The following is a 14,743-nucleotide window of genomic DNA, read 5'->3' as shown; positions in this document are numbered from 1 at the left end:
AGAACGTCAGTGTCCGACGAAGATGAACTACCAAAGAGGTGTTTGATTGTCCTGCACTAAACTCTATCCCGGGAAAGGATGGTGGAACGGGTTCTGCGATACTTTGGGAACACTTTGCATACTCGCCCGCCGACTCGGATGCAACCAGAGAAGCCAGATTATGCAAAGTGTAACTGAATATGCAGCTGAGATCCTTTTAGCTATACTACATAGCCTGCTGAATGTATACAACTCTGCTCATGCTAAGGACCTCTTTCGAGATGGGAGCGGACCAGATTTAGGACATGGAATGCATTGACATAACAATCGGTGCGTACTTGGAATGAGCGAGAATTCTTTGAAGGAGCGAAGTGTCGGAGATGTTTAGGGAAGCTCTATTTGAAAGTGGCATTTCTTGTCTCGTCCTTCCTTGTTCCGTCCATCCCTTCATGTGTGATGGTCCTCAAGTTGGATGGATGACGCGTGTGGTCGTTTTGAAGCCTCATTCAGACCTGAAAGAACTCCTACTGATTCAGAAATTTTATGCATGTACGAAAAAGCCTCAGTCCGTGTGGTGTCAGCCAACCAACCAACCCACCAGTCAGGCTCTCGTTAGCCAAACAAAAGCGAGTGAGACCTCCATCGTCATGATCATCGCCATTGTCGTCGTCGTCGTTGTCGTCGTCCTCGACGTCGTCAGGGCCGACGTTGGCCACATTGGTCGTCGTCAGGGACAACCACTACCACTACTGGACTTGTAGTAGTCCCTTTGGGTCTTTCTTTCCGATCTGCTCGGGTCGACTTGGAATGCCTTTTGGAGAACGGACAAATAGTGTCACAGATCAAAGATGAAAAGAATTCATGATAAGGAAACGAAAGAAATATTGAAGGTGTTCCATCCATCTTCCTCGCGTATTGAGTTCAAAGATATGACTGATTAATGCCCCCATCGCTTAAAAAGACTTGTTTTGCCACCTACATACATACAATCGGCAAGTTGAATAACCAAAGAAAACCACAGCCATTTTGAAAGTGCCATAATCCATGATGGTCTCGCCTTGAATGATTTCTTCTAGTTGTACCAGCGGGCATGGTTGGACAAAAATTGAGTCACTTTTTTGGTCAACTGAGGCAGGTTTCAGCCTTGAAACCAGCATGCTACCAAAATGTAGCCCTGCTTCTTTGAGCGAGCGTAAAATTTCCTGGCACTCGTTTCAGTTTGTCAGGTCAATGTGTTCTCTACTATATATCCATATTCATGGGAGAGCATATCGTTTGGAAGATGCCAACATGTTGGAGTGGAACCCAGACCTTTCTTTTGTCCGAGTTCAGTAGTTCGGACTTACTGTAGTGTGTATGTGGTACGGTGGTTCATGGGTGAGGTGGAAAATAAAATACACTCTGAAGTGACAACAATAACAAAAGCCGCAATGTGAGGTCTTAACCATTCTAATGATCACTTCCAAGTCTTCTGAATAGCCGGGAATTTATAGGATCTCCCGTGTGAATAGATGGCTTCATCCGCAGTGGAGAGAACCTCAAAGAGATAGAGAAATATAGGCGGACAATAATGGCGTTGGTGGCAATTCCCTTTTCGAGCGCTTGATTGATAGAGGGGAAATGTTGAACCCCGTTCGAACGATGAGCACACCTTGCAGCCATGAGAAAACAGCCCTTTCAGATCGGGTCCCTCAGCCAGACAGCATCAGCCTTGGAATGATTATGGGTGTTCCCTTGAAATTCGTAAAGAAGCTACGACGTATCTCCGACGAGATCCTCGGGTCAGATATGAGACCTGAGATTCTTGTTTCCTTTACATGCGGCATTTGTGAATACGTATTCGTGTGCATGAACTCCACACGGTCATCTCCTTCCAATCCGTATGGTAAACCAAAAGTCGTGATTTTTCACCACTTGAGCTTTACCGGCAAAGGTGAGATGGAAAGTGATTGGAGCTTGAAGTCCTCCTCGTGGTGGTTCACGATCATCATATTGACGTCGACGTCGACGACGATGACGACGACCAAGGGTCCTCCGGTGCTCCGGTCCACCAGAGAGGACATCCTGGGTCGTTGCCATCTCTTCCCTCGATCTGGAAAAGCCCTGGGGTAGCCAAAAAGATAGGGACAGATAATAATTTGAGGAGTCCACGAGGAATCTTCACTGAGTACTTGTGACTTCTTGTCTCGTCCACGGACGGCCGTCGCTCTATTCAATGTACCCACTACGAGTATTAGCCAGCGTTCAGAGGGCACAGCGGGTAAAAACCGACGACACCAAGTGTCAATGGGGCAGCTGATCCCGCTATGTGTAAAATCATCATGCTGAGCATTTGATCTGATCTTTAGCAGATAATCATTTGACTTTTTCGGAGGGATGCCAGGGGCTGCCAGGCACTCACTCCTTGCGTGATGCACGCCACACTACGCACACAAGGGCATCAGCTTTCCCAATGCTGTGTTTATGACATCTTCCACCATCAACAACCCAAGTACTGTCTAGTGTGTGTGTGTGTGTGTTCGTAAAATGCAATGTGTACTAGGTACGATTGCGTGTGTCCATCTCTCTCTGTCTCTCTGTCTCTCTGTCTGATGCTACTTAGAGCGTGAGGATGTGTGGATATGGATGTGTGTGATGATCATATTTTGTGACAAGTACGCCGGAGGTTCGCTTTGTTCCGTATTTTGAAGGACCGCTTTAATTGTATGTACACTCGACGAGAGTCAAAACATGAATGGGGTGTGAAAGATGGCACGATTAATGTCGTTCTCTCTTCTATCCGATTCTGAAACTCAACCGTTTCTTTAGCAATAATCATCGACGTGTGCATCACTTCGAGCACGGTGTAACTATTGAGGAGGGCAGCAAGAATAATAGACATGATCTACGATGTGCACTCGTTATGACTGGGGGTGGTCGGGAAGCCAGCAGACGCCCGAATCCTTTTCATCCTCTAACAACCATTTTGGCACAGGGAATCCCTTAGAAAGAAAAGAAAACTAAGTTATAAGCCAAATATTCTTTACATAAATTAAGAAAATCTAAAGCATCAGTAGTTTTCATTAGTGATGGCCAGGGACTGATGAGGATTTCCACTCAAATTCCTGAAACGGTTTTTTTACATTCCTCGTGCCACTTGTGTAGCTCATAGTGAGCTCATCTCCACTTTTCCTCACTCTGTCAAGTCTTATGCCCGTCCTTGCTCTCTGGCTACCACTTTTTATCTTGTCTTGTCAATCAGTGGAAATATTTGTGTTCAGGGCCAATTTGTTTCAACCACTCGAAGGTGGTCCGGCTGATTTGCTTGAGTCGTCCGTCGAGTTCCCCACCTTTTACCTTTAAATGCATTCCAATCGAAGCCAGATTTGTTCATCCATGATTGAGAGACCGACGACGACCACGACGATGGATTCAAATGAACAAGAGTTCCTGGTCCGGAGCGCATCTTATTGTGGAGGGATTTGACCAAGCCCGCAAGTCTTCATAAGTTTTTGAGGGTTGAAAGAGCCGAGGGATCTGGCGTTGAGACCACTGATAGTTCCACTTCCAACTTCCAAACTTCCAAAACCGTCCGAATTGTAAAGTTCATTCCCGATATGGTAATGTGACCGAGGGCTAGCTAGCCCCATGAGATACACACATACATTGTAAATACAATGCCCACTGGCTTAGGTCGTCCAGCCGACATCGGGTCGGTCCATGAGATGATACGATGAGCGCCTAATACTCACTGAACTAACAATGGCATGGAGTGGATGGAGTGGCTGGCGGAGAAGCCACAGTTGTTGTTCTTGTGATGGTGACTAAATCTCCGTCATCCTTGTGTCTATTACACACCCATTGGGCTCATAATGTTGTAGTTGGTTGGTAAATAACTTAATCTTTTGTGCCATCTGTAACCAATGGAGGAAAGCGAGCGAGAGAATTGGGGGATCAACCAATGTGTGTGGATGTGGATGTAGTACGTCCTACTGGTAGACAACAGTATTGTGTCGAGGCTATTCTTATTCCCCTTAATCCCCCGAAAGCTGGGTGAATAATGGAATCCTCGTCCTCGTCCTCCACGGAGAATGGAGTTGCCACAACCAGCCATTCAAGCGAGTCACCCTGAACGAGTCCATTGGTTGATTTGTCTCTTCAGCGTGTAAATATCTGTCTATCCACAAAGTGTTAGTATATTGAAGCCGATGAGGATCGAGGGTTGAGAATCGGGCCACTCGCGGAATCTTGGCGGTCTTCGATTTCAATCTGAAATTAGACTTCATGTTCCAAGGATCAAATCCATTCGTCCGTTCACGCCTGAGGGCTCGGGGTGTCGAGATCCCGGAGCTAGATTTCATCACCATAATTCAAAGTTGACACTTTTGCTCTCGGAAAGATCATCAGCCCAGTCTCGTAACTCACACGAGCGAGAAAGAGTCAAGAGCAGCAGGCCTGCCCGTTAAACTTGTAGTAGCAATGCTAGTACCGTGTATGTGAGTGTGTGAGTATGTGAGATCGAGAGAAGTTAGTAACATGGCCATAGAGGGTGAGCTAGTTTGAACTTTTATCATCTCCTGATTAAAGCGCCTCTTGTTATGACACGTCTATTCATGAATGGGATTTTGTAGCCAGATAACCATTGGGGACTTTTGAAAACACTTCATCGTCGGTCCCATAACTCATGGCATTTCCTTAGCACTCGCTTTTTATGGCTGCTCATATCCCTTCCACTGACTAGTCCAATGATCCAATGAGGCTCGATCTAGTTCTGCTTGGGTTACTACACATCCAACCAGTCCACTTGTCGTCCCGACTGTCCTCGGAAAGCACTCCAATGTGAGTCCACCATCAACAATGAGACTTAATCAAGAATTTCAATGCACAACAAAACGAGCGGAGTTCTCGCTAGCAGGTCGTCCAAATCGAACTTCCCTACGTACGTACTTCCACACTCTACGTATCTGGTATGTGACACGCAGCACAATACCGAACCAAGTACCAAAGTGAGTGTGTTTGCAGAACCGAGCAAGGATCGTTGTACTCGTACTGTACATCAGACTGAAGTCCATAATTTTCAACTCCATGTCATATCACGCCAGAGGGGGGTCGTCAAACCTATTTACACCCGACTCAATTGGATCAATAATGCAATCGAGAGGAAGCGATCCGCGATGCTATGTCCGACTTTGGGGAAAATGAGTTCACCGCCTCAATTTGTTCAAGACCGAGAGTATCCAGTTCCAGTCTATCGATTACGTCCAATGCCTCAATAGATAGCAACAAAGGCGAGCATTCAACGTGAGGGCAAACATGAAGACAAAGAAATTCAAACAAGGCTCTAACAACCTCATCTTCAAGACCTTTGCTCTGGGATAGAGCAGCCAGAGACAGAGAGATTGAAAGAAAGAATGACAATTATCTGTTGGAACCAAGATAGAACATGGAGGATCGCATTTCACAGACACCAATCCCCGAGGAGGCGAAGTGAGATGTTTCCAAATAAAGTGAGTGTGTACTCTGAAATGGAGAACCGAGAACAGTAGCCGCCACAGATCCTTGTCACGTGTTTCGGGTAGGCACTAAAAACAAAGCTCAGGCTTCAGATTGTGCATTACTGAACCTATCGCCTTACCTTACTAAAATCTTACTCGTTGGAAAAAAGGGAACATCTTTTTTACTGCACCTCCACAGATACGAGTAGTTAAGCATTTTAGCCTGATCAAGACTACGAACTTTAAATCGTGGGAGGAAGGAAAAGAAGGGGGGTGGGGGGGAGGGGATAATTTTCAACAAATACATTCCCGCCCTCATCATCAAGTCAAGAGCTCGCCCATAAAGAAAGCCAAGCTGAAGTTCCTGTCGCTTTGATCCCCGTTCAGCTAGACCTGAGAATCGTTCCACCCTTTGAGCTCGCAGATTGTACCCGAGTTCTTGGTCGGCGTTGCCCCGAATGTGTAGCTGAAACGAGTGGGTCTTGGAAATGCTCTGAATTCCCCATGTCTACTGTAACACGAACAAAGTGGGTGGCCAAACTGGCCGAGACACGATCGAAAAAGATAAATGAGTTGAGGGGAGGGGGAAAAATAATTGAGTGAATAGCGCACATTTCCACCTAGAGTGTAACGGATACTCACTTCCATGTTCCAAAAGCGCACTCGTTGAGACGAACCAGAGCTCGGAATCGAGCGCGACTGATTCGTACTGAGCCAGAGCCGCCCTAGCTCCGCGGTTCCTGGTTATAGCATTACAAGCATGTTAGCCCTGTAATGCTTACCAATGAAGTATAGGCAACTAGTAAGTACTAAAGTGCAATGTTCACTCAACATTGCGGAGAGATCACTTGAAAAGGGGGCTGCTTTGGGATGTAAAACCATGTCTCCAAATTGTTTGGACCAAGATGGATGGATGTCTTGGGTGACTTGTGTGTGGTCCAGGATTTCACTTGCATCGCCCTGCATTTGTCGGTAGAAGGGGTCAAAGTCAGTTGCTAGTGTTGTTGGGTGAACGAGTGCAATTGCTCTTGACGGGAAGCTCGGTACAAAGGTGGGTAAGTGGGTTGGTACCCAAGATCAAGACAAGGATCTAAATCAGATCGAATCATATCAGTCTTGTCTTTACGACCCACTGACCGCCCTATTAGGCTTCAAAGTCAGTTCGAGGAGGTGTCAAATGTTGGTAGACCTCTTAAGTTTGTAGTTCCTTGAAAATAGGTTCCTTTGAAATAGTCTACTGGAACGTGAAAGGTTTTATCAGACCCAGAGAGCAGAGCACTTAATGAGAAAATGTTTTTACTACTTACTTTGGGATGACTTACTCAGCTTCCATCCAATTGAGATTTGTTAAACTGTTTTGGTGGTAAGTAAAAATAAAGAGATAAAACTTCATTTCTTTTAAACTTTCAACAAATATTTCTTTATTGATATTGGATTCATTTATACAACTGCCATCGCATTTACATTTGTCAAATTCTTTTGATGGGAGGAAAGAAATGAGAGCGAAACTACAATTTTGCGAAATAAAAACAAAAATTGAAAAATCACTTCCAACGCAATGAATTAAAAAGACATTTGCGATTAATAACTTATGTGTGTCAGTCACAGTCAAAAAATGTAAATGCTTTTAAAATGCACTATACCCGATAATCTTTTAATGACATTGAGGTATCGAGTTATATGAACGAGTCAGGCACTGCATTACGTTTTTGTTTTAGTTTCTTTTTTTTTGGTTGTTTTAATTATTGTTTGCTGCTCCGTTTCAACTTTTTGATACTTGATTTTCACCACACAATGAACTATAGATCATACAGAAGAAAAATGTCCTCTGTCTGATGTTCAACTTTTTTAAACGTGTATCGTTGTTCAGATTAAAAAGTAAAGGCATAAAAGTCGGTTCTTTTTAAGTGTACTTTTACACTTAGGGTTGGAGCAACATCTACTAATTGCGACATATTCTTATGACCAAAAGGTGTTGAGTTAGTGTTTCATTATCCAATTACATTGCTGAAATTCACCCATAACTACGAGTGATTATAATTCAGTGCTGTTTAATGATCCCAGATTAGTGCCCATGTACATACAATTGACAACAATAACGAGGAAGCCGTCATCTTGAAACAAGAGACGAGCCGGACCTCCAAAGACGTCAAGAGTCGAAAGGCAAAAAGAATGCACCTTCCTCCCGATAAAAATTCACGCCTAGCATTCTTGAGTTCGGAGTCCAAGCCGCAAAAAGCATACTTTCGAGACACACAACAGTGTGATCCAACTCAAGGGACAGCCAGATCTCGTCTATAATTGCAACCGAAATACCTGTCTTCCAAATTCCGTATCACTTATCGCCAACGCAATTTGACATCAATTCAACACATGATGGAGTCGTTCCCAGGCTTCTTCATCGTCCTCATCTTCATCATCATGTGGTTTTATCAATCACACTCCATTTTCTCGTCTCGTATGGCCATCATATGGGTGCATTGCCTGGTTGAGTTTGCCAACCAACATGAAAGCGACGTACAACCAGTCTATCACCTTGCTTGATGGCACTTCTTGTCTTATCAAGAACAACCAACCTCTATGATTATCAAGTGAACACCTTCAGTACCTTCCCACTGACAGTACACTCCAATCCGTGAAGCCATGTGAGCAGACCAAAGTAGCAGAAATACAACAGCACTAACCAACCCGGTACTCGGATGGACTTCAATTCCAATGCCGCCTTGAACGGGTTTAACAGTCCTCAAAAGCTCGAGTGACGGAGTGACTGATAACGTTTGATCTGCTTGTGGTATACCTACTGTACACACCACACTATGTCGTGCTTGTGGTAGGATGGATGAAGGAAATGGTGGTTAGGGTAGTAATAGTATCATTGGTAGTGGTGCTGGTGGTGGTGGTGGTGGTGGCAGAAGTAGCATCAGCAGCAATGAATGATGTGCGTCTCCCGCAAATTTGCCAAGGTGATTTAATGCTACCGGTTCAAGGCGAGACAGGAGGAATGTTCCGTCGAAATTACCCTGATAAACTTGAACGAGGGGAACAACAGACTACGCATGAGTTATGGCTCACTAACACAAATTGATATAAACCATTGAGTCTGGTATCAAACTAGATAGAAAGGCAGAGTACGGCTGATTCACGGTTCCCAGACGATCAAATCGTGATTTCTCTGCCAATAAATCACATTAACCTTGTCTGTCTGTACAAATTGAACACACAAATACGGTCCAACTATCTAGTGGAAATCACTTAAGCTCTGCATTTAATGCGTTCACATTTGCAATGTACTTGGCATTGAAAATGACTGGTGGGATGTTAGGGCCTTGTTTCTCATTTCCTGATCAAGTGACAGGTTGAAGAGTCTTGAATGACAAGACTGACATTACTTTTTTGCAACCAATCAACAATCAGACAAAATGGATCCGAAATCAGCTTTTTTTTACGTCGGTGGAGAAACAGAGCGAACAATCGAAGTCCGCAAAAAGCCCTCGCAAACGGCTCATTAGCCTGGATGATTTGTCAAAAGACATATAATTACGAGGATTGAAGGTCCCGAACTTCATGGCTTGTACTAAATACTGTCATATGTATTTGTAGAAACTTGACTAATCAATAGAATATGTCAGAGTCTGTCGCTTGTCATGAAAAACATCAACAAATTGACATTTTTTTTATGCTCGACTTTGCGAGTTTACATTCGTTGTTGTCGAGGCAAGTTGGAATATTGTAATTATTATCATCATTATTGCTCAGCTGAAACGATGATTGCAATGTTGAAGATGATGGCTCGAAATATAAATCAAAGCAATAACCAGTGCTTATGATTGCTGATTGCTTGTGGTTAATCCCGCTCGTAATGCATATCTCCGCCCGAGGGTGGGTAATTAATGTATTGACATCAATTCTAGAAGTGATAATTACAGCGTTGTCATCCGAAACACCAAAATTAATGGAGACAAAAAGCCTTATTGACCAAGTTGCGAAAATGCTTGCTTCATTTCTCACCCGAGGAGCTCAGTGTGTGTAATTTTAGCACTATTTCGAGCGTTCGAGCATTCTTAATCTATCCATCCAGGATGACTGAGATTCCACGGCGACTTAGGGTTCGAAAAGAATTGACAAATTAGCCCCGGAGTCCATGAGCATATTTGACCAATTTGATTCTTTTGAAAACGCTCGTGCGGGCAAGTTCATGGTTTAAAACGCGGTTTCATTATTCTGAGGGAAGAAATCCGTCAACGGCCAAACGGGATTGACAGGCGAAATGTTGGCGGGAAGGATTCCCGCATGAAAAGTGTCCACTTTCAGGACGAGATCTGGGTCCAGGGTGTGGGTCGTCCATGATTAATGACGACGAGGATGTTGGCGAGTTGGATCCGAAGACGTCGTGAATGACTTGAATACCGGGTAACAAATAGTTTTTCGCACCCTAAATTTGGCCTCAGACAACCATTTTAATTACAGTAATCACACTTTCGGCAACGAGGAACAAAAGATGGAGGTGCACAGTAAAAACGAACCGAAATGCCTCGGGGCTAGATTGGAAACTGACCGATGGCTTTAACACTCTCTCTCATTCCGGCGCTACTCCTCCGAAGGTATACACAGTGTACGTAGGTACGCGTACATACTGTAGTATAGTATACCCCGGATAGATCGTTCAAAGATGGTGGCGAGATTGTCTTCAAAGCTTAGCGTCCTCGAGTCCTCTTTCCCTGAGCCACATTAATTCCTGTCAAGCCACTCCTAACGATGAAAGCCAAATGCGATCATGACGATGATGATGATGATCGGAGAATGCCGCCGACCACCACCAAAACGAGAGCGACGACAACAACAGCAGCAATAAAAATAACACCATCACCACCACCACCGTTGTCAACCATGGACCAATGGTGGACCTTGTGGCAATAGTACAACCGCTGAATCCTCCCTCAGGGAGCATATTTGTGGGAACAGCGTTTCAACAAATTCAAGCCACGCTGATTTGTCACACGAGACGAGCTCTAATACATTGAGGGAAATGGAAACAGTTCCTCTGATTTCGCGATGAATGGCACCAAGAACGAAGTAAGAGGAGGAGAGATAATCATTTATAGACCGACATTATACGATCTGCCAGTTACGGTGGAACTTCAGCTCGAACCTCATTGACCTCAGGAGGCATTCGAAAAGGGAATCATTGCCCTGAATATGTGTCTGGATGTCCATAAAAGCTTTTCCCGTTCCCCAACAAGAAGGACCTGTTGGAACTGCCTTGCCCCTTTGAAGCCATTGACCGTAATTAGACAAGAACAAGGCTTTCAATACCAGCGATGAACAACGTTCGTGAGGAATTCGCTACGCTCATTGATAACAGATAGCACCTCGCCCACCCTCCTCCTTCAGGACATATACTACCCGTAACCAGGCATCATCCCTCCCTTTGGTTGTTGCCTCAATGGAGGTCCCCCCCCAAAAAGAGGGAAGGCAATCTCTCGGCAGCCTCGCCCGAGACAGTCTAAAAAAGACAATATAACCTGCAAAATAACTCCAAACTTGACCACCAAAAATCCCTTTGGCTCGGGAGATTTATAATGGACTGTCGGCACCCTCAAGCCACTACAATGCGTTGCAAAGTTCTGGATGGCACACTTACGGGCTCGTTCGGGACTCGAGAGTCGGTTTTTGGGCTCATAACGAGCTGTAGTGGAACCGAAAATCACCCATAACAAGAATTAGCCCAAACCCATGTCGATTGAATGGGTAGGTCATTAGGAACGAGAAGGTGGTAGTTGTAAAAGCACCTGGTCAAGAGGACTGTCAAGATTTAGGTGGGTAGGTGCAAGCCCATTTGGTAGAGACCTGCCAATCGTGGCTCGACTACATGCAGACACTGAGAGTGGCTTGGGTTGTGGCACTTGCCCAAAGTCCACACTCACTCGTTCAATGTCAGACATCAACCCCAAAAGCCAAGTGGTCAGGCACAAAAGAATGAATGCAACGCACAAACTACACACTTACCTTCATAGACCTACAAAACTTATATACAAAGAGAGAGACAGAGAGGGACAGAGGAAAACAGATTGTGGAACTCGGCATTGGATCAGTGGAACTCATTTCTTTATGACTCTCAGGTGATAATTGACCTACATGTAAGTTTACAGCACCTCGTAGAAAATGGGCTTTCACTCTCGGCTTGACATTTTTACGTACGCACGATCATGGTATGACTAAGCAGATTCCATAGAGGCCTTCATGGAGAGAGAGATCACTGGCCATTTTCTCTTCGTCGCATTGACACTCCCTAGGTCTGATCTCTTCCGTGGGCTCTCTGAGTGGGTATTATTGGTGTCCAACTTTTACCATATTGGAGTTTCTCTCGTGGCAAATCATGATCTCGTTCAGACGACGTAGGCTCCCTGTTACGTACCCTGGGGTGGGTTTCCAGAGGGGACTCGTCTTTCCCACTTTGAAAGGGACTACTGCCACTTCTGAGACGAGTGCTACTATGCTTGTAGGTCTTGGAAGGGCGATTCGAAGTAATTACTCTTTGTCATGTTCATTTAACGACCCCCAGTTAACGGAAGAACATTTTTTGACCTTATTGAAAAATAATATTTTGCGGCACCTTTTGATCTCCCGCTCTCGAATCAGGGGGAAGTAACACGGCTTGATGATGAGGGAAGAATGTGCGGCTCGTCGAGCCAGTCGTTTCGAAAAACCATTACATCAACAAATTACTTCTCATCTTTGCACCGTGAACAACACTCCTAAGTGAATCTCGAAGTGATTCATTCGGTAGCTAATCATGAGCCGGGCTTCTACGTAAGCTCGTACAATTCGCCTTTCCTCTGTCTGGTCGGACTCTGACTAGTGCTTAGTTGTATTGGTACTAATGGTTAATCTTGATCTACAATACACACTGCTATCTATCTATCTATCTACCTTGGAAATCAATTGGTGAAGCTCTTGTCAAGTCCCATGACGATGTTTTTACGGGCGTGTTTCCGTTCGTCTACCTCATCAAAATTGTCAGGTTCATGACATGGGCAGGTAATCGAATTATGCAAAGCTAACATTTGGTTAGACTCTACTGACAACATAATTACGCCAACAAAAAAATCAGCTGGATTTGACGCCGTCACTTTTTCCCGTTCATTTCTTTCTCTCCAACAGGATTGAGCGATATCTCTAGATAGTAGCGAATAGCATATCATAGTTCTAACAACGTAGGCAATACGAGCTGACAAGAACAGGCTCATACACGCAAAAAGAGCCTACGGTAGATGCAAAATGCCTCTTATCAACAAGCACCGTCAATTTCAAGTTTTGTGCTAATGCCCGAACAAGATGATTTGTTAATAGCGGATGCTGTCAAAAACCGACCAGGTTTCCTGAGATACCTATGTACACCACCACTAGCACTACCGATGGTGACGGTACCCGCTACAGAAGACGAGAGCTGTTGGCAGGTAAGTACGAAAGTAACTCCGAAAGGCGACGAATTAAGCCGGTTATGGACACCTACGAACATCAGGGAAGAGTCCGGAGAGGAAGGAGGGAGGTTCGAAGTTTGAGGTTTGAAGAATTACTACCACACCAAGTTTGCCTTGACGTCAATTTGATAAAAGATGGTAGGTTCAGCCAATATGAAGACTACGTACACACCACTCACTAGAGGATAAGTCAAGGGGGGATTCTTGTGGAAGCCGTCGTCATCAAAGCGAGACGGAGTTAAGGTGTCGCTCACTTTGTACAGTGGCTACGAGTATTCTACAATTCATGTCGGGGAAACACGGGGAAACAGTCCAGACGGACAACAATAATAATCATTTTATTATTACGTACATTTGTGACCACCACCAATAGTGGGAAGGAGACTTTTCAGAAAGTTCACGCCCGCCCTAGGAACTTTGAAACCTTGAGCAAAAAGTTGAAACATGTGGTTTGGGGGGGGGGAGGTTAATGATTGTCTTCCACCTGCTGTACGGCCAAGGNGGGGGGGGGGAGAACTAAAGGCAATTTGTCAAGGAATTGATATCAGCAAGACAGCTTCACACTTCGTCAAATTAATTGGAGATGGCTCCAAGCACTATCGCAGGATGATTGAAAAAAAACGAAGTCCCCGACTCGATCTGGATGAATTGGGACTTCTTAAATCGCTTTACCGCCGAGTTTGGGGAAAGTTTTTTCATAATAAGAAATTTAAAATCCTTTACAATTCCAATCTCTCCTTCCACACACATGCTGTTCAAGCACAATATTACCTTCCCCTCCTTCCAAATCTCCCCACCCATATTTGCAATATGTGTCAAAAACTCTTCTCTCCCCAAGTGCACACTGTTCGTAGAATACTTGTAGTAGTACTTGTACGTGAGCATCTAAAGCGACTAAAGCCTCGAGGGGGTGTCATTCTGGCCTCCTTTCGATTGCGGTCGACAAGAAAAACTCGGGAGGATAATACAACTTTATTACGCGGCTTTTGAAAAAAGACCCCTTTTATTTCACACATGTGGGCTTCAAACTGGCTTGGCCTGGCTGGCTCCATGTTCCAAGTTTGAGCTAGAGCGGAGTTGCGGGAACTGGGAACTTGATTAAGGATTCAATCTGAGGGCGGCTCATATCACCAGCAGCTTGGAAAAAGTGGTTCGCATCTGCAAAGACTGTCATTGGACGATTTTGGGTGGGTTTAAAATGAAGATGCTTTAGAAGAAACGAGCTCATATGAGCGATACAACCGAGGTCCACTTTGGGAACATGTATTGTGTGATTTTCCTCCTTGAAGGCATTGCTCGTCGATGGGCGGATTTTGTGGAAGGAAGGAACGAACGAACGAAAGAAAGTACTGTACAATGGAAGGAAGTAAGGAAGGAACTGTGTCAGGAAATGTCCGTCGTTGGATGGATGCGATAAAGAATGATAGAAGAAAAAGCGTCTTCAACTTTTCTTTCGCCTTATCGGATCAGGAAGACTTCAAGTTTTGTATCTTTCGCCGTTGGAAATCCAAGGAAGGCTGGATTTATCCACAATGGGACTGTTCCTTGCCCAGGACGACATGCTTTGTTTCTGTGCTTGCTCGCACAAGATAAACTAGCTTCCTTTCTCCCTAGGATACTGGGATTCGCCATTGGAACAACTTTTTGGCTAGCTTGTGCTAAAACGTTCCCAATTGTTCCCATGGGTGCTTCCCACTATAATGGATCCCGGCATCATTCTTGTTTAGACGTGTAGAGAATCGTTCCATAATTTGCCATGAAATGTCCCATTTTCTCCTAAACATTCTCTTCTGGGGGGAGGGGGGGGGG

This window comes from Tigriopus californicus, chromosome 8, assembly GCF_007210705.1.
Source record: "Tigriopus californicus strain San Diego chromosome 8, Tcal_SD_v2.1, whole genome shotgun sequence".
Classification (NCBI taxonomy): domain Eukaryota; kingdom Metazoa; phylum Arthropoda; class Copepoda; order Harpacticoida; family Harpacticidae; genus Tigriopus; species Tigriopus californicus.
The sequence above is the reverse complement of the archived record's forward strand: the minus strand, read 5'-3'. Positions refer to the sequence as shown.